The sequence below is a fragment of the Peromyscus californicus genome, unplaced genomic scaffold (genome assembly GCF_007827085.1).
Source record: "Peromyscus californicus insignis strain IS unplaced genomic scaffold, ASM782708v3 Scaffold_6__1_contigs__length_162567912, whole genome shotgun sequence".
In the NCBI taxonomy this organism is placed as follows: domain Eukaryota; kingdom Metazoa; phylum Chordata; class Mammalia; order Rodentia; family Cricetidae; genus Peromyscus; species Peromyscus californicus.
In genome coordinates, this window is record NW_026294584.1 from 129,932,039 (window position 1) to 129,945,732 (window position 13,694).

At 39.2% G+C, this 13,694-nt stretch overlaps 1 protein-coding gene across 1 annotated transcript in view; it reads left to right on the forward strand.

Moving 5' to 3' along the window:
• Positions 1-13,694, forward strand: part of Syn2 (synapsin II) — a 154,008-nt gene that overhangs the window by 17,915 nt on the left and 122,399 nt on the right. The gene's annotated exons all lie outside the window — the stretch shown is intronic.

Below are 13,694 nucleotides of genomic sequence, written 5' to 3' on the forward strand. Positions count from 1 at the left end.
CCCTTCCTCCTCCATGTGTCCTTCTCTCCCATTGAGTCCACCAGGGAACTCTATGGTCCACTCCAGCCAGCTGAATGTGGACATTGCCCTTCGAACTGAGGTCAAACTCTATTGATGGTCATGGAGCTGTCAACACAAGCAAATCTCCCCCAACAAATCAACGTGCTTGTTTTCCTTTTATAATAGTTAACTCACTGTATTATAATATTTTATTTAACAATAAGGCTTTTTTTTGTTTTGTTTTTTCAAGACAGGGTTTCTCTGTATATCCCTGGATGTTGTGGAACTCGCTCTGTAGAGGAGGTTGGCCTCAAACTCAGAGATCCGCCTGCCTCTATCTACATCCTGAATGCTGGAATTAAAGGTGCGTGCCACCACCACCCGGCTTATTATTAACAGTGATGCTTAAACACTTCTAGCACATTACAATTTCTAAGAAGATTTTATGTATGTAGACTGGCCTGGTGGTGCAAGTTCAAGTCTTGTCCAGGTTACAGAGTTGGTGGTATGAGATACCCACAGAGTGAAATGGTTATACTAGAGGAACACATTAATATATTCATCCTTTCACACAGTTGGTAGTTTTTCCCAGTGCAGCAAGAGCAGTTATAATCCCCTCACTTAACAAACATCTTGAAGAGAATACAGTAGTAACTGTAACTTTCATGCTGTAATAGTGTATTTTAGGGGGCTTGCATCTCCTACATATATGCTTTTAAGGGTCAAATACCATATCCACCTGTCTTCCTCATCTCCCCACCTTCAACAGTTCTTGGATTCCCTTCAAGGAAATGACTGTAATATCAAAAAAAAAAAAAAAAAAAAAAAGAACCCAGTTTTCACCATGTGCACTTTATTGAATCCACTGTAGACAGTTGTGTGAAAACAGTATTTTCATATATGTGGAATAAAGGGTTGGGCTTCAGACAAGTGGGGGGGCAGTTGTGAACAGTGGAGCACATGGTAAGACTAAAATTTAGAGTATTGTATCCTTTGTGAAATGACTTCAAAGACTGCCACAGAGGTGATGGAGACAATGATTCAGATATTGATCATAAGGATACTAAAAAGTCAGGAAACTCATGTTCAGGTGCTTTGTAATGGAGTCATAGGCCTGGGCCCAATATCTTCCTGTCATTAGACTTCAAAGAGTAGACATAAACAATGAAACCCAGGCATATGGAGTTCATGAGGAGTGTGTTGAACACGGGCCAGACCACATGAATCAGGCCCAGTGAACACTCTTTGGGCATGTTGATCAAGTTGGTCCCAACAACAGCTGAGCCATGGGGGTCCCCAAGCTCGGCCATCATGTGTTCTTCTTCTCACTCATAGCTCAAGGGGACTCCGGTATTGCTGGTCAAGAAGGCTTAGGATCTGTGGTTCATGGTATTGACTCTAGAACAGTCACCCTTTCTGAAGGATATCTGCTTCTACCCTTGATCTAATTGACTATTACTTTCAGTGAAGTATAGGTAGGACAAAGAAGGCTTTTAATAATTAACTGTAGGATTGATCAATGATTCATTAAAAACTTACCAAGTTATCAATGATGAGCAAAATCCCTTCTTTAGTTTCTTATAAATATGAAAAACAAACATCAGCCACATCAAATAAGATGACTAATCAATGATTAGTGAATTATTTATTTTTACAGTACTTTGGATTGATTCAGGTAAGTACCTGAATTTTAATCTTCAGCTCTCTCTTTTTCAGTTTGAGATAGAGTCTCTCTGAGTAGCTCTAGGCTGAGCTTGAGCTCACTCTGTAGTCCACGAAGGCCTTGAATTTGCCATCCTGCCTCAGCTTTCCATGTATCTACAATCACAGACCTGTGTACCAGACCTAGATATATTTTTAAAAAATAATTTATTTAAATTTATTTCATGTGCATTGTGTGAGGGTGTCAGGTCCCTGGAACTGGAGTTACAGACAGTCATGTGCTGCCATGTGGGTGCTGGGAATTGAACCCTGGCCCTCTGGAAGAGCAGACAGTGTTCTTAACCACTGAGCCATCTCTCCAGCCCCAGACCTGGATAATTTATAAACATTTTTTATAAACTGTGAAGTGCTCTAACAAGCATTAATTGTTATTGCTTGATCTAGACAACCCTATACGTTAGTGAGTCTGTTGATATGCTTGTTGTGAGTCTAAGTCACCTCTGGTGAGATATTCCCCTGCTTGCTTGCACCTCCCAGAGAATGGCTTCATGCTCTCTGCTTCTCTGGGACCCAGAGATGACTTTGTTTACTTGAGCCTTTCTCACTGTGGCTCTTGTCTTTGCTTCTTCTGAAAGAGAGAATGGTGAGGCGTCATTCTTCCATTCCTGTTCTTCCAGGAACAACGGAAATCATTTAGAATATAAACCTCTTATCTGCTTCTCTCTTAAGGGGCCTAACTGTTTTCTACAATAACTCTAGCTTGATTTAATCCTGTATAAAGAGGCTTGGGCTTTTGTTTTGGAGGAAATAGAAATCCCCTTCTCTGTTATGGACTTGAGTCTTTGGAGGACCCTAATATTAAAATGATAATGTAGCCTCAAATAGTTTTTCTTTTACACTTTGTTAGGTTCCAGTGGTGTAGAGTGAGTCCTTTCTCATTTGGATCTTGTGATGTGACTCTAGAGATACATACAATATACTATGGTTTTTAAACCCGGTCTTCTCCTGATGAATAACTGTTGATGAGAATTTAATTTCTAATGTGCTGTGTTCTCTGTCATTTTAACTGTTAGAGGGAAAAAAAGGGTTCCAATGAAAGAGAATGAATAAACAACTCTTAAGAGTGTTAGCTGCTAGGAAAGCGTAAAGCACTTGGTAAAAACATATGGGGAGAGAGAGAGAGAGAGAGAGAGAGAGAGAGAGAGAGAGAGAGAGGGAGAGAATGCTGCTTTCAGTTCTGAGAACTTCTGTGGAATCTCATGGAGAACAAAACTAGTGTGGTACTGAGGAAACAGTGTTCAAGCCTTTGTACCTCTGTGCTGCCAAGTGTTTGTGTCACCACCATAGGCAATTTTAGGGGCCTCAGTTTCTATTTAAAAAATTGGAAATGTGAGCTCTTCTGTCTTCCAAGGCCCTTGTAAATTAATTTCTAGAAATTGAGTGATTTCTAAAATTTGAATCCCTTGGCAGTATGAAGAGTTGTTCAGAGAAGGAAGAAGATGACTGGACGGGAGGTTGGAAGATGTTTCACAGAAGGGACAGGTTTGATCTGAAATTTGAAAGATGAGTGGGGTTTAGATTAGTGAGAAGAAGAAAAGTATTTCAGTTAAAAGAAGAGCAAGGCCGGGCGGTGGTGGCGCACGCCTTTAATCCCAGCACTCGGGAGGCAGAGCCAGGCGGATCTCTGTGAGTTCGAGGCCAGCCTGGGCTACCAAGTGAGTTCCAGGAAAGGCGCAAAGCTACACAGGGAAACCCTGTCTCGAAAAACCAAAAAAAAAAAAAAAAAAAAGAAGAGCAAGAACAAAAGCGAAAGCATACTAGTGGTGAGTCTGGTATATAGAGACTTAGGCTGGTTGCCATGAAGGTTTTGTGCAGAGAAACAAAGGGGTGTACATGATAATAATACACCATGTATTAGCCATATACAGTGTTCCAGGCAGAAATTGCTTTATGTAGAAGTATGAACTTATTATGTTCTGAAATAGATTACTGTTATTAACCTAATTTTACAAATGAAAAACTACAGCTCATAGGCTTAGAACTAGGAGTCTAGCTCCTATGCCATGCTCCTAGCCATCATACTCCAGTCACTAGATAATACTGTTCCATATTTCTCCTCATGTAGACACGCCCATGTCGGTGAAACAAAACCATGACTGGGGTGGGACAATTTCGCTTTCCATTTCTTCCATTTCTTCTATTTATTTATGTATGTATGTATGTATGTATGTATGTATGTATGTATGTATTTATTTATTTATTTATTTATTTATTTATTTATTTATTTATTTATTTATTGTGGTTCTGGGGCCTGGCAAATGTTAGGTAACTCTGCCAGCTGCCCGACATTGGATTATATTTTATTCCTTCTCTTTATTATTCATCTTTTTAAAGAGAAGATAGAATCTATCCCAGAGAGTTCTTGGGAGAATCAGTTGAAATAAACTTTGAAAATGCCTGCCATCATTACTGGTACATGAAAGATTTCAGTAACTCTCCCACCATGACAGGCAGATTTTTATAGCACTGTTAAGACAATAGCTCACTGCACCAGTGTTTATGGGAGTCTTCAACTCAAGTCGTATTGTTTGTGGACAGGCTTGTATGACACCAAAAACAATTCTGGAAAGTGGAACAAATCCAGGTGAACACTTTGTTTCTCCTTCAGATCCTTCATCTTTATAAAGAGGAGATACAATATATTCCAGAGGGTTCGTAGGAGAATCAGTTGAAGCAAACTTCCTTTTGGCTGATATAGTTTGCTGCATATAGTTCGGAAAATACCAGCTATGGGTGTTTTAGAACAGTGTCCAAGGAAGACACTTTCAAACTGGCTAATTTTTAGAATATTCATACTTAGGTTTGAATGCTGTCACGTCCATTCGTTTAATCCTTTCATTTTCTCTAAGGAGGTTAAAATCATTACCTGATGCCACACAGCTGTGAAGTTAAGACATCAGGATGAAAATCTAGGTCTTTGATTTTGATTCTATGTGTATTTCTACAGGTTTCCTAGACTGAGTTCCAGGTGTCTTAGAGCTAGGTGATTGGCTACTCTGGTTGGAAACACATATTATCTAGGCAAAAATTCAACACTTCAAGCCATTTCACGAACTTCTTTGTTTTCCAAATCATTTAGTTGAATCATTTGGTGTTAACTGAGAATTTTCTTGTAGAATTGCTATAGTTTGAAATAAAAATTTAGTGAGGCGCTGTTTTACTTTCTTCTTTTGGAAGGGGATGGTTGCAAAGTTCAGAGCAGTTTAATTCAGACCATTACAAGGTGCTATTTCTACTCTAAACATCTATTTCCTTGTACTTAAACTTTCAGTTATGATACCCAAAGTACTTTCTTCATATGATGTCTCAGAGAGCTTTGCATGCTCTAGCACACTCAGTGGATTTCGGTATACTATATGGGTGGAGACTGTAGCAACTGGGGGAATGTAGAGTAGATATGTAAAAGAATTTTCCTCGTAATTTCTTAAGTATTATTGCAGGCAGTTTTTCTAGTTATAAGGAGTAAGAGTTCAGGGGAGCAGTTTTCCCACAGTCTCAGGGCTGCGGATTCTAGTCAGAGCTGTAGGAAACGTGAAGTTCCTTTTCTTGGTTGTGCCTTCTTTCCCCACTGGTCCCTCTCATTCTTTGCCCATGGACATATGTCACAGGACCTGGAGCCTAATCCAAGATGAATATGTGTTCTGAGACAAATTGATATATGAAGTCTTATTTTCCAGTGCAAGAAATAGTGTGGAATATTTTTTCTTCCCCCAAATACTTTCTCTCACATTAAAAGTACAAAACAAAACACACAGCTCTCGGTATGTGAACCACACATCTGCACCTATCTGTTATTTAGATCTGTGCAAACTCATGTGAACATTCTAGGTCAGCCATCAGCACCCTTTGTATAAAAAGCAATGTATCTCTAGAACAATAAAACTGATGATCAGTAGCACTGAAAATATAAATGTCAATTATTTTCCTGTTACCACTGGAAAGAGTAGAATTAGGTGCTTTGTAGGAATAAGAGAATTACCAAGAACAAGTAAATTTTTTGTGAGATTTCTTAAAATATATAATATAGGAATAATTTATAGATGAACCTGTTAATCTTTAGACTTATTAATACTCGGGAGGCAGAGGTAGGCGGATCTTTGTGAGTTCGAGGCCAGCTTGGTCTACAGAGCGAGATCCAGGAAAGGCGCAAAGCTGCACAGAGAAACTCTGTCTCGAAAAACCAAAAAAAATAAAAAAATAAAAAAATCTTTAAAGAAGGCATTTTAAGGGTAATTGCATTCTATGAGTTTGGATTTGAATTTTAAATGTAAAGAAAGGAATTTACTTTGCTTATTGCCCCGTATTTCCAGGTCTTATTTTCTGTGGTGTTAAGAACTTTATAGATTACGCCAATCCATATGTGGAGTTTAGTTTGTTAGAAGAGGAAGAAATTTTAGATTTACCAAATATAGAGTATATATTAGTGAATACACAGACACTTTACTAATTATTGTAACAAGTGACAACAGTTTTGTTATTCTAGGATATCATCTATCTTACTTGCCTCATTATCTATATCTATATCTATCTACCTACCTACCTATATATATATATATATATATATATATATATATATATATATATATATATATATATAACAAATATATCCTCAGATGTGGAAACATATGTAAACAGGCACAGCTCATAATCAGACAAAGTTATATTAATGATTTCACACTAGCAACATAAAATGTCCTCTGCCATGTTTCCAGAGGAAATGTTAGGCGTAATCTATGCACTTCCCCCTTGTAATATGGACTGTGAAAAGCATCTGATTTTTCAGTCACTGGTGAATTTGGTGCTGGCCCCTCAAACTTTGATTTATCAAAGCAAAAGCGCTTTCTTGTCTGCTAGTCATTGTAGTGTTTGGTAGTTTGGATGCCAGAGTTTCATGATGACTTTTTTCAATACAAGTCGGGATGACTTTACTGTGTATCTGCAAAGCTTCGAAAAGGTTGCCTGGGTTTATGGAGGCAAAGATATAGTAGAGCGTCCCAGGGTGTAGCTGTAGGAGTGTAGCTTGCTGCCCAGTGTTGTTAGGGGATGTTTAAGAAGTTGGGTACTCATTTCACAGGGAGCAGAAAAAGCTGGAGGACTTTCTACTTAGTTGTCAGTCACCCTGCTATTCCTCAGGTAACGCTGTGATCATCAGATTACTACTGAAGGCATCTTGCAGCCCGTAAGCTTTCTTTCTCAATACAACTGAGACTATCATGTTTACAACAGCTGAGACAACCTCCTCCATGTTGTTAGGCAGCCCAGGCTCATAGGTGGAGCTCATCATCCTGGCTTCAAGCTGACCCTGAGTGGGAGGCATTGTTGTGTGAGGATAAAAATTCAAGTCATCATCTTGGAGCTCATTAGCCACAGACTGCTGAGCTCCAGAGAGGGGTCCTGAAACCAGGATCTATGACCAAATTCCCAGGGAACAAAAGACAGGTTGTGTTTTCTTTGCCCCTGAGCTTCCCAAGTTTGATTGCAGAACCCTTATCCATGGCAAACACTTCCTCCAGCTCCGGAAAGATCTCCAATGCACCGTGAGGCTCAGGGTTACTGCCACTGGGGTCAGCAACTGAAAAACAACTGCAAGATTTCTAGGTGCTAAAATTTGGAGACATTTTGGTGGTTGGAAGTGATGAGATTGAAAATTTGAATTCCCAGCTTCTTGGGAAATGTAGGACAAATTGCTGTTGGCATTCTTATTTCCTATCACTTAGTTTCCAGTAGGTCGAGTTAAGCTGAGGTCAACTATGAGTTATAATGGTTATTGACAATATTTTTTTGCATTTCTATAAAAGAGCTATAAAAACAGAACAACTTCTGTAAATGGAAATAGGGGATTTTTAACTCTGAAATTACGAGAAAATAGGAATCATTCTTCCTTGCTAACTTCATAAATAGAAAGTCAGCTTTTTGAAAACATAAATTATTTGATTTGGCAAAGTAGACTGTGACTGATTTCTTGCAGCATCTAAACTATGCAGTTGTGGTTGAAAATGCACTCAGTTGACCCCGAGAGGACACTGTGATTCTGTAGTACACATGTAGTAAAACTTTACAATTTCCTGTATACATTGGCTTTGCTTATTGTTTCATTTAATTGTCACTTAACCTTGAGAAAAATGAGCCTCGTTTCCTTTTTAGGAAACCAAGGCTGAGAAAGTTTGTGATTTTTCTTGAAGTTGCTATAATCAAATAGGTAATTTGAAATTTAGACCCTGCTTTATACCCTTTTCTCCCTCAACTCTCCTCTTCTCTGCAGCTCAACTCCATTCTGAACTCTGCCTTAATTAGTCAATTGATGATGCTCTTGCATGGAAGCACCAAGGTTAGATTAAAACTGCTCAAGCTGGAAGAGCCTGGAAGGTTGTGACAGGTGTTGTGTAGGTTGATTGAAAAATAACTAAGGATCGTCCCTTTTCCTTGTGTTTTTGCTAATTCTTGTAATACTTTTTAAACTTAGATTTCCTTCTGTTGCCTCTGGTATATTTCAGACGGATTTTAAGTTGTCAGGAAAGGAAATTTTCACTCAAGAACTCAGTTTCTTTAAAGCCTTTTATTTTTCTTGCACCATAAATTTATGTCTTACTTAGAGCTCAGGGTGCTGTCAGACTTAAGTTTCCTCTGACAAGACTGCTTTCTGTTGGTGTATTTCTTTACTCACATAGTCCTCCCTCTCATTACAGCCTCCTCTCTCCAGTGAATCCCAGCTATAGTTAAATGGAAAGTTCTGGGAGCCAAAGATAAGTTTGGGAGGAAGGGAAAAGATTTATGAAGCTCCTGCTTCTGCTTTGGAGTCTTCCTTGAAAACCTCGGGGACTCCCTACTGTCCTAGCCATCTCCTAGACATCAATGTTTTACTTTAGACCTTAGGAACAAAGAGCTGGTCAGGAGCTCTGAAAGAAGAAAGAGCCTCCAGAGTCCCTTGCATGAGTTGATTTAGTTTTTCTTATAGTTAAACCTTAGAAACAGACATAAAGAACCTTTTGTTTGTTTTAACTGGTCCAACGCCTCTCCTCTTGGGGTTATTTATGTTGAGGTTTCCCGTATATTTCATTCATGCTTCCATGGACTATTCCACAGGAACCGGTGCTCTAAGGCTGAGCATGGGAGATATTGCCTTGTCTTCACAAAGCCTATAGTTCAGCAGTGGAGACAGAATTAAACAAGCAGTACAATAAAGTGTTTCCATTGCCATGTCCACATGATCAGAGGAGTTTTAAATAGAAGGTGTCTCTCTCTGTTTTTTACCATAGCAATAGAGCAGAGAACATTGGCTGTTGTGTCTTGCCATAGTCAATATTTATCCAAATATAAATTACTTCACAGAGCTCTTCCTGAAGTAGGCTATTATTTACTTTTAACTTGAAATTTTAAACATTCTACTGTTTATTTACATTTGCTTAAAATATGTGAACTGTGCAATTTTAAATGGTATGCTCATTGTCAGTGAAGGGGAACGGATAGTGATAGCTATAGTGACTTTTTGGGTATTTGCTTTAACTTGGTAAAATAATCTATGATTTTGAAGTTAAGAAAGGGATTGGGGGATGTTTTGATACACAGGGTGTCTCACTGTGTAGCCCTGGCTGGCCTGGAACTTGCTATGCATACTAGGCTACCCTCAAACTCATAGAGTCCCACCTGCCTCCACCTCCCAAGTAGTGACATTAAAAGTGTGCACTATCATGTCTAGTCCTAGAAAGGGATTAAGATAAAGATAATAGTGCTTCAGGTCGGACTGAGACCTATGGAGTGTGCTTTGAGTTTCATTGGGACAAAGGGCTGTTTTTTGTTTGTTTGCTTTTTTAAAATATTTATTTTATTAATACATTTATTTATTTATTTTATATTTCGACTGCAGTTTCCCTTCCCTCCTCTCCTCCCAGTCTTCCCCATACCCTCCTTTGTCCCCCCCCCAATCCAGTCCTCCTCTGTTTCTGTTTAGGAAAGGGCAGGTCTCCCCTGAGTATCAACAAAACATGGCATGTCAAGTTGCAGTAAGACTAAGCACCTCCCCATGTGTTAAGGCTGGGCAATGTGACCCAGTATGAGGAGTAGGGTCCCAAAAGCCAGAGTTGGAGACAGCCCCTGTTCCCACTGTTAGGAGTCCCACAAGAGGACTAAACTACATAACCATAACATTTATGCAGAGTGCCTAGGTCAGTCCCATGCAGGCTCCCTGGTTGTCGGTTCAGTCTCTGTGAGCTGAGGTTAGTTGATTCTTTGGGTTTTCTTATGGTGTGACAAAGAGCTCTTTTATTCTTTCCTTAACATCTTGCAGCTTGGCTAATAATAATCTTTAAGTAACTGCTGAAGAGATATGAAGTTCTCAGAGCACTGAATAGTTATTTTCTAATATCACTTGTACATTACATACAAAGTATTGTATTCTGATATTGGAGGTCTCTTGGAAATTAATATGTATAGAAGAAGTATGGTACTTTCTTGAAGCTTATTAGCGATTATAACCACAGTAGGAGAGCAACACCCTGCAGGGGTGGAGTAGACCATGATAGTAATGAAGTGGAGATTGGTGGGAAACATGCTCCTAAGAGTTGTAGGAGCCTGTCAGGGGCTGGAGAGATGGCTCAGTAGGTAAAGTGCTGGCTGCATAAGAATTAGATCAGCACACATGTAAATGCCGGGTGAAACAGCGTGCATCCATAACTCCATCGTTAGGTAGGGTGGAGGCGGGAAGATTCCCAACACTCACAGGCCTGCCAGTCTGTGAGCTTCAGGTTCCATGAAGAGACCCTGCCTTAAAAAATAGAATGGATATCGATAGAAGACACTTGATGTTGACCTTCAGCCTCTGTATGCACACATACACACACACACACACACACACACACACACACACACACACACGAACATATACATACTCAAATACCACCCCACCTACAAAGAACAAAGCAGAAATAAACTTCCTTTATTGCAGAGAATCCCAGGAATATGAGGCTGGAAGATACCCTTGGTTAGTGATCTTAGTGTCTTTGTAAATGTGCACGAGCATGCCGTATTCTAGAATTCTCTTAAGACTTAATTGAAATAAAGAAGCTTATGAAAGTGTTCTGTATACTCTAAAGTCTACATCAATAAAAACTTTCTGTCACTATCACTATGGTGTAGGGAATCTAAGAATAGAAAAGTAAAATTGCTGTTACTTTTTCCCAGGAGCTCGAGTTATTCTTTATGACTTGCAACTAGTTTTTATCATTGGAAGATGAAATTGAAGTTTCTGAACATATTTCCCCCACCACATTCAGGAGCTGTTGAGGAAGGATGGAAGGTTAAGAGTTGGCTTTGGGAAGACTGTAGACTTTGTTAAAACTGTATCATATTAACACACAGCTATTACTGCCTGATTATTCTTCATAGAGTTCAATGAAAGGAAGACAGAGTGCAGGATGTGTTTTGTTTGAACTATTTGTTTCATCTTATTGAAGTCATTGGCCAAAATGAATTGATCCTAGGGTGAGTTGGGACTTGGTAGAGATTACTATTTGTGCTTTAGCCTATGCTTATTGAAAAGCAGTGATGACTTTGATCAGAGGCTGACTGGATCAGTGCAGTGCTTAGTAAAGGATAGCAATGTGGAGAGGAAGAATGTGCACAGCCCTGATGTATTGGAAGTTTGAAGTAAACAGAATCTGAGCAATAGAGAAGTAGGGAGGGATTTGTGGTGTTAGGATGTAGTCCTGGGTTAAAGGAGCTCATGGACTTCATGATCTCATTCTGCTCTCTCCAAGAGGTTCTTTTATGAGATTTAAAAAGATTGTATGATAAAATGACATTCATAAAACACACAAGTAATGATTATATAGCTTCATAACTTTTATGAGGTATGTGTGATGTAGGTCAAGATATATTACTAGCTCCTGCTCAACCTCTACAATACCCACTCTCATCATTTCTTTACTAGATGGCCACCAGTTTTACTTCCTTCACTGTATATTAATTCTGCCTGTTTTATAAAAGCAGAATCATACAGTATAGCCTCCCTTTTATCGGCTTTTTTTCTTGGTTTGGATATGAATAGCCCCTACAGACTCATGTGTTTGAATACTTGGCTCATAGAGAGTGGCACTATTAGGTGTGGCCTTGTTGGAGTAGGTGTGGCCTTGCTGGAGGAAGTGTGCCATTGTGGAGGTGGGCTTTGAGGTCTCATATATGCTCAAGCCACACCAGTGTGACAGTTCACTTCCTATTGCAGCAGATCAAGATGTAGAACTCTCAGCTCCTTCTCCAGCACCATGTCTGCCTACATGCCACCATGTGAAGCCATGATGATAATGGACTGAACCTCTGAAACTGTAAGACAGCCACTCCAATTAAATGTTTTCCTTTATAAGAGTTGCTGTGGTCATGGTGTCTCTTTATAGCAATAGAAACCTAACTAAAACACTGGTCTTGTTGGTTTGACCATATCTTCACGAGACTCATCTGTTTCCTTTTGTACAGCATTAGTTTATTCTCTTTCATTGCTGATTTGTATTGTTATGTGACTACATCACAATTTATCTATCTATTCTGTTATTGTTGTACATTTAAATTTTACCCAAGAGACCTTACTACTAATTTGATCACCTTGTCTACAGGTTTCCCTATTTGTAAATAGAATTTGTTGATTAGGTCATTCTTGGGCTCTTTTTAGAGTTGACAGTGAGAAGACCCCCATGTGGAATATGTAGTATCCTTTGCATATTATTTTAGCTGGAACAGCTCTGGTTTATTTGCTGTATGTGCTGCTGAGCTTCTTCCTGAGGTTTCAGTTAAAACAAAGTATTGTGTGTCAAATAATGTGTTTGTTTCTCTCTACTAGAAGGAAGAAGCTCTCCACTAAGAGTCTTGTCACCATCATGAGAGATTATGAGTGGTAAAACTGAAATAAATGAAATATTTGCTTTTAACTTTTTTTCACACATACACAAAGCCTCATATTGTCCTTTGACTGTTATAGGGGAATAGAGAGGAAAATAATTAATTTGTCAGGAATCGATGGTTAGTAAAGGATTAACAAAAGGAAACATTTGGGCTGGATTTAAATGAAGAGAAGTTGACTAAGTGGATTGGGAGACTGAAGGAATAATGCATTTCAGGGAGAGGAATGAGGCAGGAAATCATGGAGAGACATTGCTATTTTGGAATACTATTTAATGTGGATACTGTTTATTATGGGAAGGACATGACTGAGGAATGCTAGGAGATAAGATTGGGAGTGTCCTTGGGCTCCTATATAAAAGGTTTTGAATATTATAGTGGTTATAGCTAATAAGAAATTATAAATATCTTTTGGATGAATATTGAGCTCTACTAGATGAAACCAACTTAGTTTTATATCTTGATGAGTTCAAAGTCAAAAAGCATAATGAGTAAATAAAAGTGAAGAATGTTCTGCTTGTAGCAAGTGAGGAGTGCACTAGGGTTGTTTGCGAAGTAATCCTCTCTCTGAACTAAGAAAATATGGACTTGGGGCTGGAGAGATGGCTCAAAGTTAAGAGCAGTGACTGCTCTTCCAGAGGGCCCCGGTTCAGTTCCCAGCACCTACATGGCAGCTCACAGCTGTCTGTGGCTCCACTTCCAGGGGGTCTGTCACCTTCAAAGCAATGCGCATAAAATAAAGTTAAATAAAATATTTTTTTAAAAGAGGCAGGTCTGTGGTGGCACATGCCTTTAATCCCAGCACTTGGGATGCAGAGGCAGGTGGATCTCTGTGAGTTCAAGGCCAGCCTGGTCTATAGAGTGAGTTTCAGGACATCCAGGGCTATTACACAGGGAAACCCTGGGGAATCTGCACTTATTCATATAGGAAAGCAAAGGTAGGGTGAGCACATTCCTGAGCATTCTCATTTAAGATACACATTTCTTAGGCAGGCATTGTGGTGCATGCCTTTAATCCCATCACTCACAGGTAGATATTTGTGAGTCCAAGGCCAGCCTTGTCTGCATAGAGAGTTCCAGAACATCCA